Here is a 10,971-nt window from a genome sequence, read left to right on the forward strand (position 1 = left end):
CATGGGAGCTCATGCACCCTTGGAGTCAGCATGCCCCACCTCTGGAAGGTCACGTATCTGCCACGTACCATGCGCTCCTGCCTCACTATGACTCCAAACTGGAGGACAGTCTGCTCTGTGGATATAGCAGAGCACACATCTCACATGCTTTGACTTGAAAACCATAAAGGGTATGACCTGCCCGTTCCTCTAGGTTCCATTTCCATCCTCACAGGACAAAGAACCTGCATCGCCCACATTGGCTCTGGGCATCCTGACCTTGCAGGATGGAACCACAGCAAGCAGTTAGCATCCTACCGGTTGGCCAGGACTGACAGAGCCGATAAAGAAGCGGGGGTCATGTGCCAATCCTGTTAGAGATAATTGAGCATAATTAACCCCACATGTACGTCTTGGAGCAAATTAGAAGTAAATAGGCGTGTGGTGGCTACCAGAATTGAGGCACACACCAATTTTCCACAAGGTTTTCCAGCAATAGTTTATCTGATAGTTTTTTTTTTTTTGTGTCTCTAAGAGTTCAATCTCAGGAGAACTAGGAAATAAGTCAAGTGTGCCAGCTTCAATTTCAGAGCCCTTTTCCGTCTAGTGAGCCCTCTTTCCGCCTGCAGTACAGAAGGCCAGGCTGCCGTCCCTATCACAGGGGAAAAAAATCTAACTCCCACGGAGCAGTGTTCCATTCCCTGAGTGTACTGCATTCTCCACGTGAACCTAACAAATAAGATCTTTGCAAAGTCAGAAAATGTGATGATGCCTTTCTTGTTCCGTGAAGACCAATGGCAGCTCATTAAGATGCATAAAGAAAGAGCTTAAGGGGCAACGAAAAGCAATGGTAGGAACAGAAAATGAAGCCAGGAATAAGGCTTATTTAGTTAATAAAATGTAACTGATAAAAAAAATAATAATAAAATAAATGAATTAAATAAAAATAAATAAATAAATAAATAAAAATAAAAATGCTTCTTTCTACCTAGAAAGGCTCATGGGCTCTTCTAAAAGTTATTTCTTATTCTGACTCAATGTTTCAGTTACAAGTAGTAAAATAAGGAATTTTACCACTTGTCCAATTCACAGTTTTTGAAATAACAAAAACAAATCATTTGCTTAGAAGCCTTTCTTAGACTTGAGACTAAAATGGAATTTCTCAATTGTCTTTATAAAGATAATATAGTTTAGCATCTTTCTAAAAACTCTTCATAAAGTTAAGCTTATTCAGCTGTCGGTATAGCTGGTCCCATCACATCCAGCGGTGAGGCGATCAGCCAGTCTGTGAAGCATTTTCCAAATACATTAGTCAAAGACAGCTCTCAAAAAGAAGCCTGGACTCATCAAATTTAAACCAGAGCCAGTCCTGTTCATCTGAGACTTGTTAGACCTTCTCAGACATACCAATAAGAAATTTTGATCTGGCCACAAACAGGTCTGCATCCTCTGCCTTCAAGCTGACCTCTGGACTGAATTGGTCTCCTGATCCTTGTGAACATCTTCTGACTTTTCACACAATAGATCACTCCCTGAAAACTCCCCATAAAGAGAGGCTGTATCCAATGCCTTTCTTACAAATCCCGTCCATATGGAGCCAACTCCAATCACCACTTCTTTCTAAGTGTGGTATAATTTCCACTCCCCTACCACCTTTGTGGCTCAAAGCAATAAATATTGCCCTTTTTATAAAACCTTGAGGCATAGTTTCAAGACTGAATCTGTCCTCTCATGAATCGTTAGGCAGAGTTCCCTGGAATAGCATAATATATACCTATGATTCATAGGACTGGCTTCCATGACAGAGGACAACGCCCATGAGCATCTGCATGGTAGAGAGGCAGAGAACTGGGTTTCCAGTCTGAGAGGCAGGAGGGCTGAACAGTGGCCACCCAGTGCTGAGCCCTGGAGCTCCCTAGAAAGCTTCACGGACAGGAGAAGAAGCAGGAGTCTGGCAGCCAGGGCAGACGTGACCGGTGTACGTGCTCAGAAAGGGAAGAGGCATTCAGACACAGCCACCTGCCCATCAGAGGAGCCACCCACCCTTGGTGTGGCTCCTACCATTGTTGTCCTATGTACCTGATGTCTCTTAAAATACCCCCGCAGACCTACAGGTAAGTTGTCAAGTTAACAATGAAGACCAACTGTCACATCACCCTGAATAGCAATTTTAATTAGCCACAAATAAATTAATTTTATTTGCTCTTGATTGGGTTAATTTTATTCACAATGGACATGTGAAACACTGACATGCTGTACTCAACAAATTAGAAAACCCACTTGAACTGACTCGGATTTCTGTGACTCAAACAGAACTGGTAAGATTTCACCAGCTGGGAATTATAAAAATAAATGACCACTTTCATCAAAATAGGGGTGGCTGAGAATTACCCCTACTCTCTACATCAATTTACTGTACTGTGGTACTCATGAGTTTAATGCTATAAGATGGCTCTGAGACCAATCATTCTGAATCTGAATAATCCAGTCAAGTAAGATTTTTCATTTGAAAATTTACATATTCAACATTTCATGAAAGAAGCTAATTCCAATATTGCAAATTATAAATTAATAGTTATATTTATTTATATATATTCAGTATATATGTGTAAAGTATATGTGTCTGGGATATGCTTGAGTGTTCCTATGTTTCAGGGACGGATTACAGATGGCAGAGGAGGATGCTGGCTATCTTGCTCTGTCACTTTCTGTTTATTCCCTTGAGACAGGGTCCCTCACAGAACATGGAGCTACACTGGAAAGCAGCAAGCCCAGCAATGTCCCTCTCTCTGCCCCACCAGCTTTGTGGTTTCAGTCATGTGTGGCCATGCTGAGATTTTACATGGATGCTGAGGACCCAAACATGAGTCACGCTTGCACGCTTTGAACTTCACCTTCTGTGCCATCTCCTCAAGTCCTGTAAATACTTCTTTCAAACTCTTCAACTTGGCTGTTTCGATTACTAGAAACCATTCTTCTACTATCTCCACTGACGAGTTATCAAATCATTTTGAAAACACTACTTTAATGGAGTTCTCCTAGGAGTGATGGAGTAACTCCAGGTTAATTCTGATTGTCAACCTGATGGGATTGAGAAATAACTAGGATATAAATAAAGCATATCCCTGTTTAAGACATTTCCCCAGAGGACTAACCAAAGTGGGAACATCTGCCTAGGGGTCCTGGAGGTACCAACGTATAAAAGGGGGTAAGAGAGGGCCTAAGAACAGGTGTATTCTCTCACTTTTCATGGTCACACTGCCATTATCTTTTTCATTCTGCCAAGCTTTCCCTCCCATATGAACTCAGATATGGTGAGAAAAATACATCTTTACTCACTTAAGTTGCTTTCTCAGGTGTTTTTGCCACAGTAACAAAAAAGACTGACTAATGAATTCCTAACCTGTTACAGTCTAGACCTGATTATTTAAACAACTCCTCAGAAGCGGTGTATTGGAGTATAGATGAATTAATGTGCTGCTTTCCCCAGAAAAATTCTAGACTAGAAAAAAAAAAAGGAAGAAGAGATTCCTATAACGTGCTTAAGTGCCCCAATGTGTCACTTTTTTTTTTTTTTTTTTTTTTTTTTTTTTTTTTTTTTTTGTAGTAGTAGTGCTGATGCCAGGAAAATTGTATCTAGGCTATGATCACATATTAACAATTGGATGAGAATCTACTTGGTAAAATGATTAAGAGATGGTAGCAGCCAATGGAGAAAGCAAGCTGGGACTAAGGTGACAACTTCCTCCTCCCTGCTGGCTAGCTTTCAAAGTGTTGGATGTGCTGTGCTGGCTGCTGGAGGGGAAAGTTATCAGTGGTCCTACCCAGCTGTGAACCCTTTGAATGTCACATGCAAAATGGTCCCACATGTGTGTAATAGTGACATGGCTGTTATAGGGATAGCCATGGTCTTCAAATTGGTATTGAGGTCTGCTCCATGGGAGGGGCCTATGCATGGTACTGTAAATGTGGTTTCCAACCCATGCCTGGGAAAGACACACACCCTTGTGACTTACTGCTGTTATTTATCTACATCAGTAAAGCATTAAACTCTCTTCTAAATATCCCTTTATACCTGTATATAAGATACCCTCAGTCTTAACCAGAGAAGCCTGTCTGTGCAGTGACTAGAGAGGAATACACATTTCTGGCCCTTAAAGGTTGTAAGAATAAGGTTTAAATAGATACTTTCAACCCGTAGTCATAGTGGTTAAACTCATTAAAACCAAATGAAGAGATGTGGATGTGATGAAGAGATTTATAGGGAAGACTGAGGAGCAGGGAAAGCCAAGAGTAGCAGGAAGATGGGAGAGGGTGGAGCAATGGAATGAAGAGTATGTATTATGCCCCCGGTTAAATCAGAGATAGAGATTTAGATCTGCAGCCAAAAATGAAATACCAAGCACATATAAGAGAAAGCCAAAGATCCTATAATACCAAGAGATTGTTCTAGCAACACTATGTTCGGCCATGTCACCAGGGCCACCGTACCATGCTTCAGAGGGTTTGGAGGAATCAATCAACATGCATCGGTCCTGTTTCTTCACAAACCTCAAGAGCACCTTGGAAGGAAGGATTCTCATCCTTTTTGGGGGGGATGACAAAAAAAAACAACTTTGACATTTCTGTAGACAGACCAGATGTTACATCTAAAACTTCAAAGCGACAACAAAAGTCATGGTCCATAGAAAAATTGGAAGCTCAGGAACTCAGCTTCACAGCCTTGCTACAAAAAAGGATGGTGACTGAAAGTATGAACTATTCCTAGATTAGCAATAACTTCCCCAAACATTCAAGAAAAGTGTTTCTAACCTGTTCTAGAGGCTGCATTAAAAGCCCAAATAAATGCATTTTAGAAAATATCAGGGCTCAAAATGTTCTTTACTCTTCAACTCTGAAAGAATTTCAAGGCCCTGGAAATCTTTTTAGAAGTGCAAAGAGTCTCCTGGGAACACTACCTGCTGTAACATGCCCCATGTTTCCACACACCAAATGCTGAGAAGGAAAACAAAAACATATGTGGCCGGGATTTTCTTTTTCTAAGAAAAGCAAACCATATTTAGGGTTTCCTGTCCAGATGTATCTGTGAAATGTGCCTTGTTTGTCTGCCTGTATCACATCCGCTCCTGGTGCATGATTTTATGTCAACTGACAGATTCCTTCTACAAAGGAGAGCCAGAAAGTTCTGGAGCTGTGAGCTAGCCTGCACCACAAACTTACAAAGATAGGTCTAAGGTGTTTAAAGTGAGATTTGTTTTCTCACCTAAGTAGTTTAATTTCACTTAAAATTGATCACAGTTTAAACTTTAATGCTGTTTTTGATTCTGTCCTAAGTGTGTTTGAATAATTTAGGAAAAGGGTATCTGTCCTCCACTTCCCTTCACAATTTTCTGCTTATTGTCCCTGCAGGGTGCCTGGCTTCTAAACTGTGATAGCAAACAGTGAGAGATGGCATAGCTCAGTGTTTTACTAGTTTGTGTTAGAGTTGATCTGGCCTCTGCTTAATAATATGTGATCATTATACTTCAGGTTCTATGAAGTGTATTAGTAATAGCACACATCTCATAAGGTGGCTGTTGAGTTCGCTACAACACAGAAAGCACAGAAAAGGCTTAAACCATAATTAGAACATGCAACTGCTCACAGCGAGCTGCTGGGAAGCTACGATGCTTCTTGTAGGAATTAAACTGCTTTCTTCCCAGTTAAGCGGAGCTTGACAGACCGGACCAGTGCTCCCGGTGACAACAGTTAGGTGAGCTGGACAGAATATAGACTTTTAAACGTGTACTTCTACAAATGCTAATAAAGTAGTGGGAGAATTTGAGGCCACATTCTCAGAAGCAGCAGCAAACTTGGAGAGCTGCACCTGGTTAGGGATCTTGTCTACCTCTCAGCAGATTCTTTCCATTCTAGAAGTAGTTAAGAAGCCGAGCACAGAAAACAACCATAGGGAACAGCAACTTTGGAGGTTTTAGGTGACAATGAAGAAAGTAAGAATCAGTTTGAAATATGCCCGTACATTACTGACGGCAGGGGTATGTTGAGAGGTACATCAACAGGTGATGTCTGTCATCATTTGAACACCATACAGCATGCTTACAAACCCTGAAGTAGTAGGTGTGATGAGACAAGACAGACTTGGCTAATGAGCGATGGCCATCAGTGATTTTCTACCTTATTGTGCTTAATCACTTTCACCTTAGTTTTCATGTCACTTAGTATGGCTTTTTCTAACATTAGCCTACCTGGGAGGCATAATGATCAAAGACTAAGAGAAAACGTTAGAAGCAAGAGAGGCGGTAACGCTGAGAAGCTGCTGCTTGAGTGGCATCTGGAGCGCCTAGGGGAGGATGGGTGCAGGATAGCAGCTGCTGCAGCTGCTGTGAGGCTGCTCTCTCTGAAGGTTCTGGAGTGAGGCTGAGCCTCATACTAATGACTGTGTTCAGTTCTGAGGCCGCCATGGTTGCTATACACATAGACCACATGCTTCTTGGTAGCCTGTTAATTTTCCAAGTGTAGCAAAGACACGAGAAACTGCCTTTCAAGTGGTTGGGCAGAGTAGTTCAAGTGACTCCCAGAACAATGTAGGCTATTGCTGTTCCCCTTGGTCACCTCTCAGATGTTGAAAGTAAGTCCCTATTGCTGAACACACCACATACTTACGACACAGGACTTGGATGGTCTGAGAAGGATCTAACCAAAAAGCCTCCTTCTGGACTAGCTTCCATAGACCAGAAAGTACTATGTAAACTTCTGGGGCAGGGAGCACTTGACAGTGTTACCCAGATGTGAGACCTATGAACCACAATGGCTACCATGATAAGGTTACCATAGGGTTCATATGCTGGTGATCTGTCACTTGACCAGACCAGCATAATTCCTACATTCTTATTCTTATCCTTATACTTTACATACAAGTGTAGCTACTCCCTGTCATCAAAGATGCTTCTCTTTAAAGCAAATGGGAGCAATAACAACAGCAAAGCACAATTGGACACAATGCAGAGATCAGTGGATTGTGGGGACCTAGCCCCAATGGATACAGCTGAAATGCAACTCTTGCATTGATGGCTCAGGGAAGATCATGAAATGGGGGTAGGGGGCCAGAGATATTGTTGGAGCCAGAATACCAGGATGTCAGCTGTGAGAATGTCTTTCCTAGAAATGCCTGCACAAACAAAGACCTGAATAATGACAATATTAATGCACATGGTAATTAGGAAGGTAGAGGGTTCCACCTTAGACAAAGAACTAAGCTCAGCTAATGACTGATGAGAGAAGGAACATTAACCTCTCAAAGGAATAAGCCACCTAGCTGGTTACTCAATACAAAAGAGTCATCTCTGAACCATATACATCAAACAACAACAACTCCGTATGCTTTATACACATGTATAATCTGTACATATATATAAAACAATAATAATCAAAGAAAAAGAGGCTTCGTTTGAGAGTGGGTGGCAGAAGCCATGGAAGGACTTGGTGAGAGAGGACATGGTAGGGGCTAGAGGAAGCAAAACTAAAGGAGAAAGTGATGTAATTCTATTTTAATTCAAATATATTCATATGCAATACATCACTCAATAGAATAAAAGTTAAAAACTTCTTATCTCTATAATATGTAGAAGAACTTTTGATAACATATGACATTCATTCATTATAAATGCTTACAGATAGCAGAAGGGACATTTCTTAATGTGTATAAAGGTATGTATAAGAAAACTCACTGCGACTATCACACCAAGAAATGAAAAAGCTGGATACAGCCCTCTGCCCCAGCCAACCTCTGTTTGTGTCCCCTCTGTTGGGAGAGCACCAATGCCTGGGTGGGCCCAAACCTTGTCCTCAAATGGCGAGAACAACAAGGATACCCTCCAGGATAACTGGACCATCATCCCTTCCGGAAGCACACAGTACACAGAGAGCGCTCCTACAGTTGGGGATGGTGGTCAGCGTGTGTTCCACCTCCATAACCCAGGAGGCTATGAGCATGACATCATTGCATGGGTTAATGATACCGTGTCTCCAAACCATACAGAATTGGAACAGCACTGTTCAGGAGCAGCCTTTTGCCACTTCATGGACATGCTTTTGCTGGGCTGTATTGACTTGAAGACAGTAAAATTCTAAGGAAAGTTGGAGCATGAGTATATTCACAATTTTACACTTCCACAAGCATCATTTAGACAGATGAATGTTGATAAGGTAATTCCAGTGGAGACGCTGGTGAAAGGGAGTTGCTAAGACAACCTGGATTTTATTCAGTGGTTTAAGAAATTTAACTACTTGGTGGAGTTTTCCTTTATCCAGTATATATAAAGAACACAAGAAGTTAAAAAGCAACAAATTAAGTAATCCAATTAAAAAATGGGGAACAGACCAAAACAGAGAATTCTCGATAGAGGAATATTGAATGGCAGAGAAACATTTAAAGAAATGTTCAACGTCATTAGTCATGAGGGAAATGCAAATCAAAATGACCCTGAGATTTCACTTTACACCCAACAGAATGGCCAAGATAAAAAACTCAAGTGACAGCACATGCTAGAGAGGTTGTGGAGAAAGGGGAACCCTCCTTCACTGCTGGTGGGAATGTAAACTTGTACAACCATTCTGGAAATCAATCTAGCACTTTCTCAGACAATTAGGAATAGCTTTCCTCAAGATCCAGCTATACCACTTCTAGGCATATATCCAAAAGAGGCTCAAGTACACAATAAGGATATTTGCTCAACCATGTTTGTAGCAGCTTTATTTGTAATAGCCAGAAGCTGGAAACAACCAAGATGCCCCTCAACTGAGGAATGGATTCAGAAAGTATGGTACATCTACACAATGGAATACTACTCAGCAATAAAAAACAAGGAAGTCATGAAATTTGCAGGTAAATGGTAGGAACTAGAAAAGATCATCCTAAGTGAGCTATCCCAGAAGCAGAAAGACACACATGGTATATACTCACTCATATAGACATATAATATAGGATAAACCTACTAAAATCTGTACACCTAAAGAAACTACTCAAGAGGGAGAATTCTGGCTAAAATGCTCAATCCCCATCCAGAAAGGCAAAGAGGATGGACATCAGAAGAAGGAGAAAACAGGGAACAAGTTAGGAGCCTGCCACAGAGGGCCTCTGAAAGGCTCTGTCCTGCAGACTATCAAAGCAGACGCTGAGACTTCTTTTTAAAAGGTTTATTATTTATACAGTGTTATGCCTGCATGCCAGAAGAGGGCACCAGATCTTACTAGAGATGGTTGTGAGCCACCATGTGGTTGCTGGGAATTGAACTCAGAACCTTTGGAAGAGCAGAGAGTGCTCTGAGCCATCTCTCCAGCCTAGATGCTGAGACTTATGGCTAACCTTTGGACAGAATGCAGGGAATCTTATGAAAGAAGTGGGAAATAATAGTAAGATCTGGAGAGGACAGAAGCCCCACAAGGAGAGCAACGGAACCAAAAAATCTGAGCACAAGGGTCTTCCCTGAGACTCATACTCCAACCAAGTAGCATGCATGGAGATAACATAGAACCCCTGCACAGATGTAGCCCATGGCAGTTGAGTCTCCTAGTGGGCTCCATGGTAATGGGAACAGGGAATATCTCTGACATGAAGTGGTTGGCCTGCTCTTTGATCACCTCCCCCTGAGGGAGAAGCAGCCTTACCAGGCCACAGAGGAAGACAATGCAGCCACTCCTGGTGAGACCTAACAGACTAGGATCAGAAGGAAGGAAAAGAAGACCTCCCCTACCAGTGGACTTGGGGAGGGGCATGCGTGAAGGAGGAGAAGGGAGGAATTGGGAGAGGAGGAGAGAGGGAAATACAGGGGGGATACAAAGTAAATAAAGTATAATTAATAAAAAAAAAGTTTTTAAAGAAATTTGACTACACTAACTATGATGGGAAGGAGTATGATCTTGCTGAGGCACAACAAGGGCAAGGTGCAATTCCTCCCTCTGTCCCCGGCAAACAAATCTGCAACTCACCCAAGAAGTCTCACCATGCAACCTCCTCCCCCACTCAGCAGGCATGGCTAAACCAAGCCCAGCATCTAAGCCCAGATCCAGACCTTCTCGTCTCTCTTCTGCCAAAAGGGCTTCATCCAGTGGCTCAGCATCCAGATCTAACGAAGATTTAGAAACGCATGTCCTATGTTCAATGAACAGGGACATTCATTGAAACTGTGCTAGAAGGTGTGGAGAAGGAGAGGGATTTCTGCTTCGGGAAGTTGAGAGAGACTGAGCTGCTGTGCCAAGAACACGGGCAGGAAAATGATGACCATTGTGCAGCAATTAATGGAAGGTCTCTATGCTTCTGACTAACAGGAGGGCCAAACTCAAGAGCCGAAAGTGGAGGAGCAAGCCCATGACCAGGAGCCCCAGCAGCAAGAAGAGGACTGAACGTCTCAGCAGCTCTTGACGCTTTCCATCAGGTGTGGGGATTTTTCTTTAGGAGAATTGGAACAAGTGTGGCCCGGAGCTTGTAGAAATCAGTTGTATCCAACCTGTTGCCATGGACGGTGATACTGTATCCACCAGTCATTGTTCTTGGTTCCTGTTTCTTTTGCCAAAAGGCATTAGCACACAGCCATTCTGGTCACCTTCCCGCCAGATCATAGGGTCACATCCCTTCAACTCCACCGCCTGGCTGCTTGTTCTACTCTTCCCTCATTTCTTTCCAGAGCAACGCTCTCCTACCCCCCCCACCATCATCATCACCACCACATACCGCCCCTTTTTATACTGATGTGAAACAACGGTAATTTGATATGTGGTATTGATATTGGCATTCCTCATCCCACTGTCACTAGACGTCACACGCATTTGTGGTGCTTTGACGTTTGTGGGTCTAGCTTCCTATCATATTTGCTCAGATAATTAATTGGAACAAAGGGAAACATGTTTGATATGAAAGCCATACGACAGTAGCTTGTGTCATGGGGAAAACAGTTTCTCCCTCTGCTCACAGCACTAGAGGTGAAAAGAAAGGGG

The 10,971-nt window shown here is 42.4% G+C and overlaps 1 pseudogene; it reads left to right on the plus strand.

Annotated features, from left to right (window-relative positions):
* The first annotated feature begins 7,797 nt into the window (after positions 1-7,797).
* Positions 7,798-10,380, plus strand: LOC110562800 (microtubule-associated protein RP/EB family member 2-like; annotated as a pseudogene).
* Positions 10,381-10,971: the final 591 nt, after the last annotated feature.

Source organism: Meriones unguiculatus, chromosome 10 (genome assembly GCF_030254825.1).
Source record: "Meriones unguiculatus strain TT.TT164.6M chromosome 10, Bangor_MerUng_6.1, whole genome shotgun sequence".
Taxonomy (NCBI): Eukaryota; Metazoa; Chordata; class Mammalia; order Rodentia; family Muridae; genus Meriones; species Meriones unguiculatus.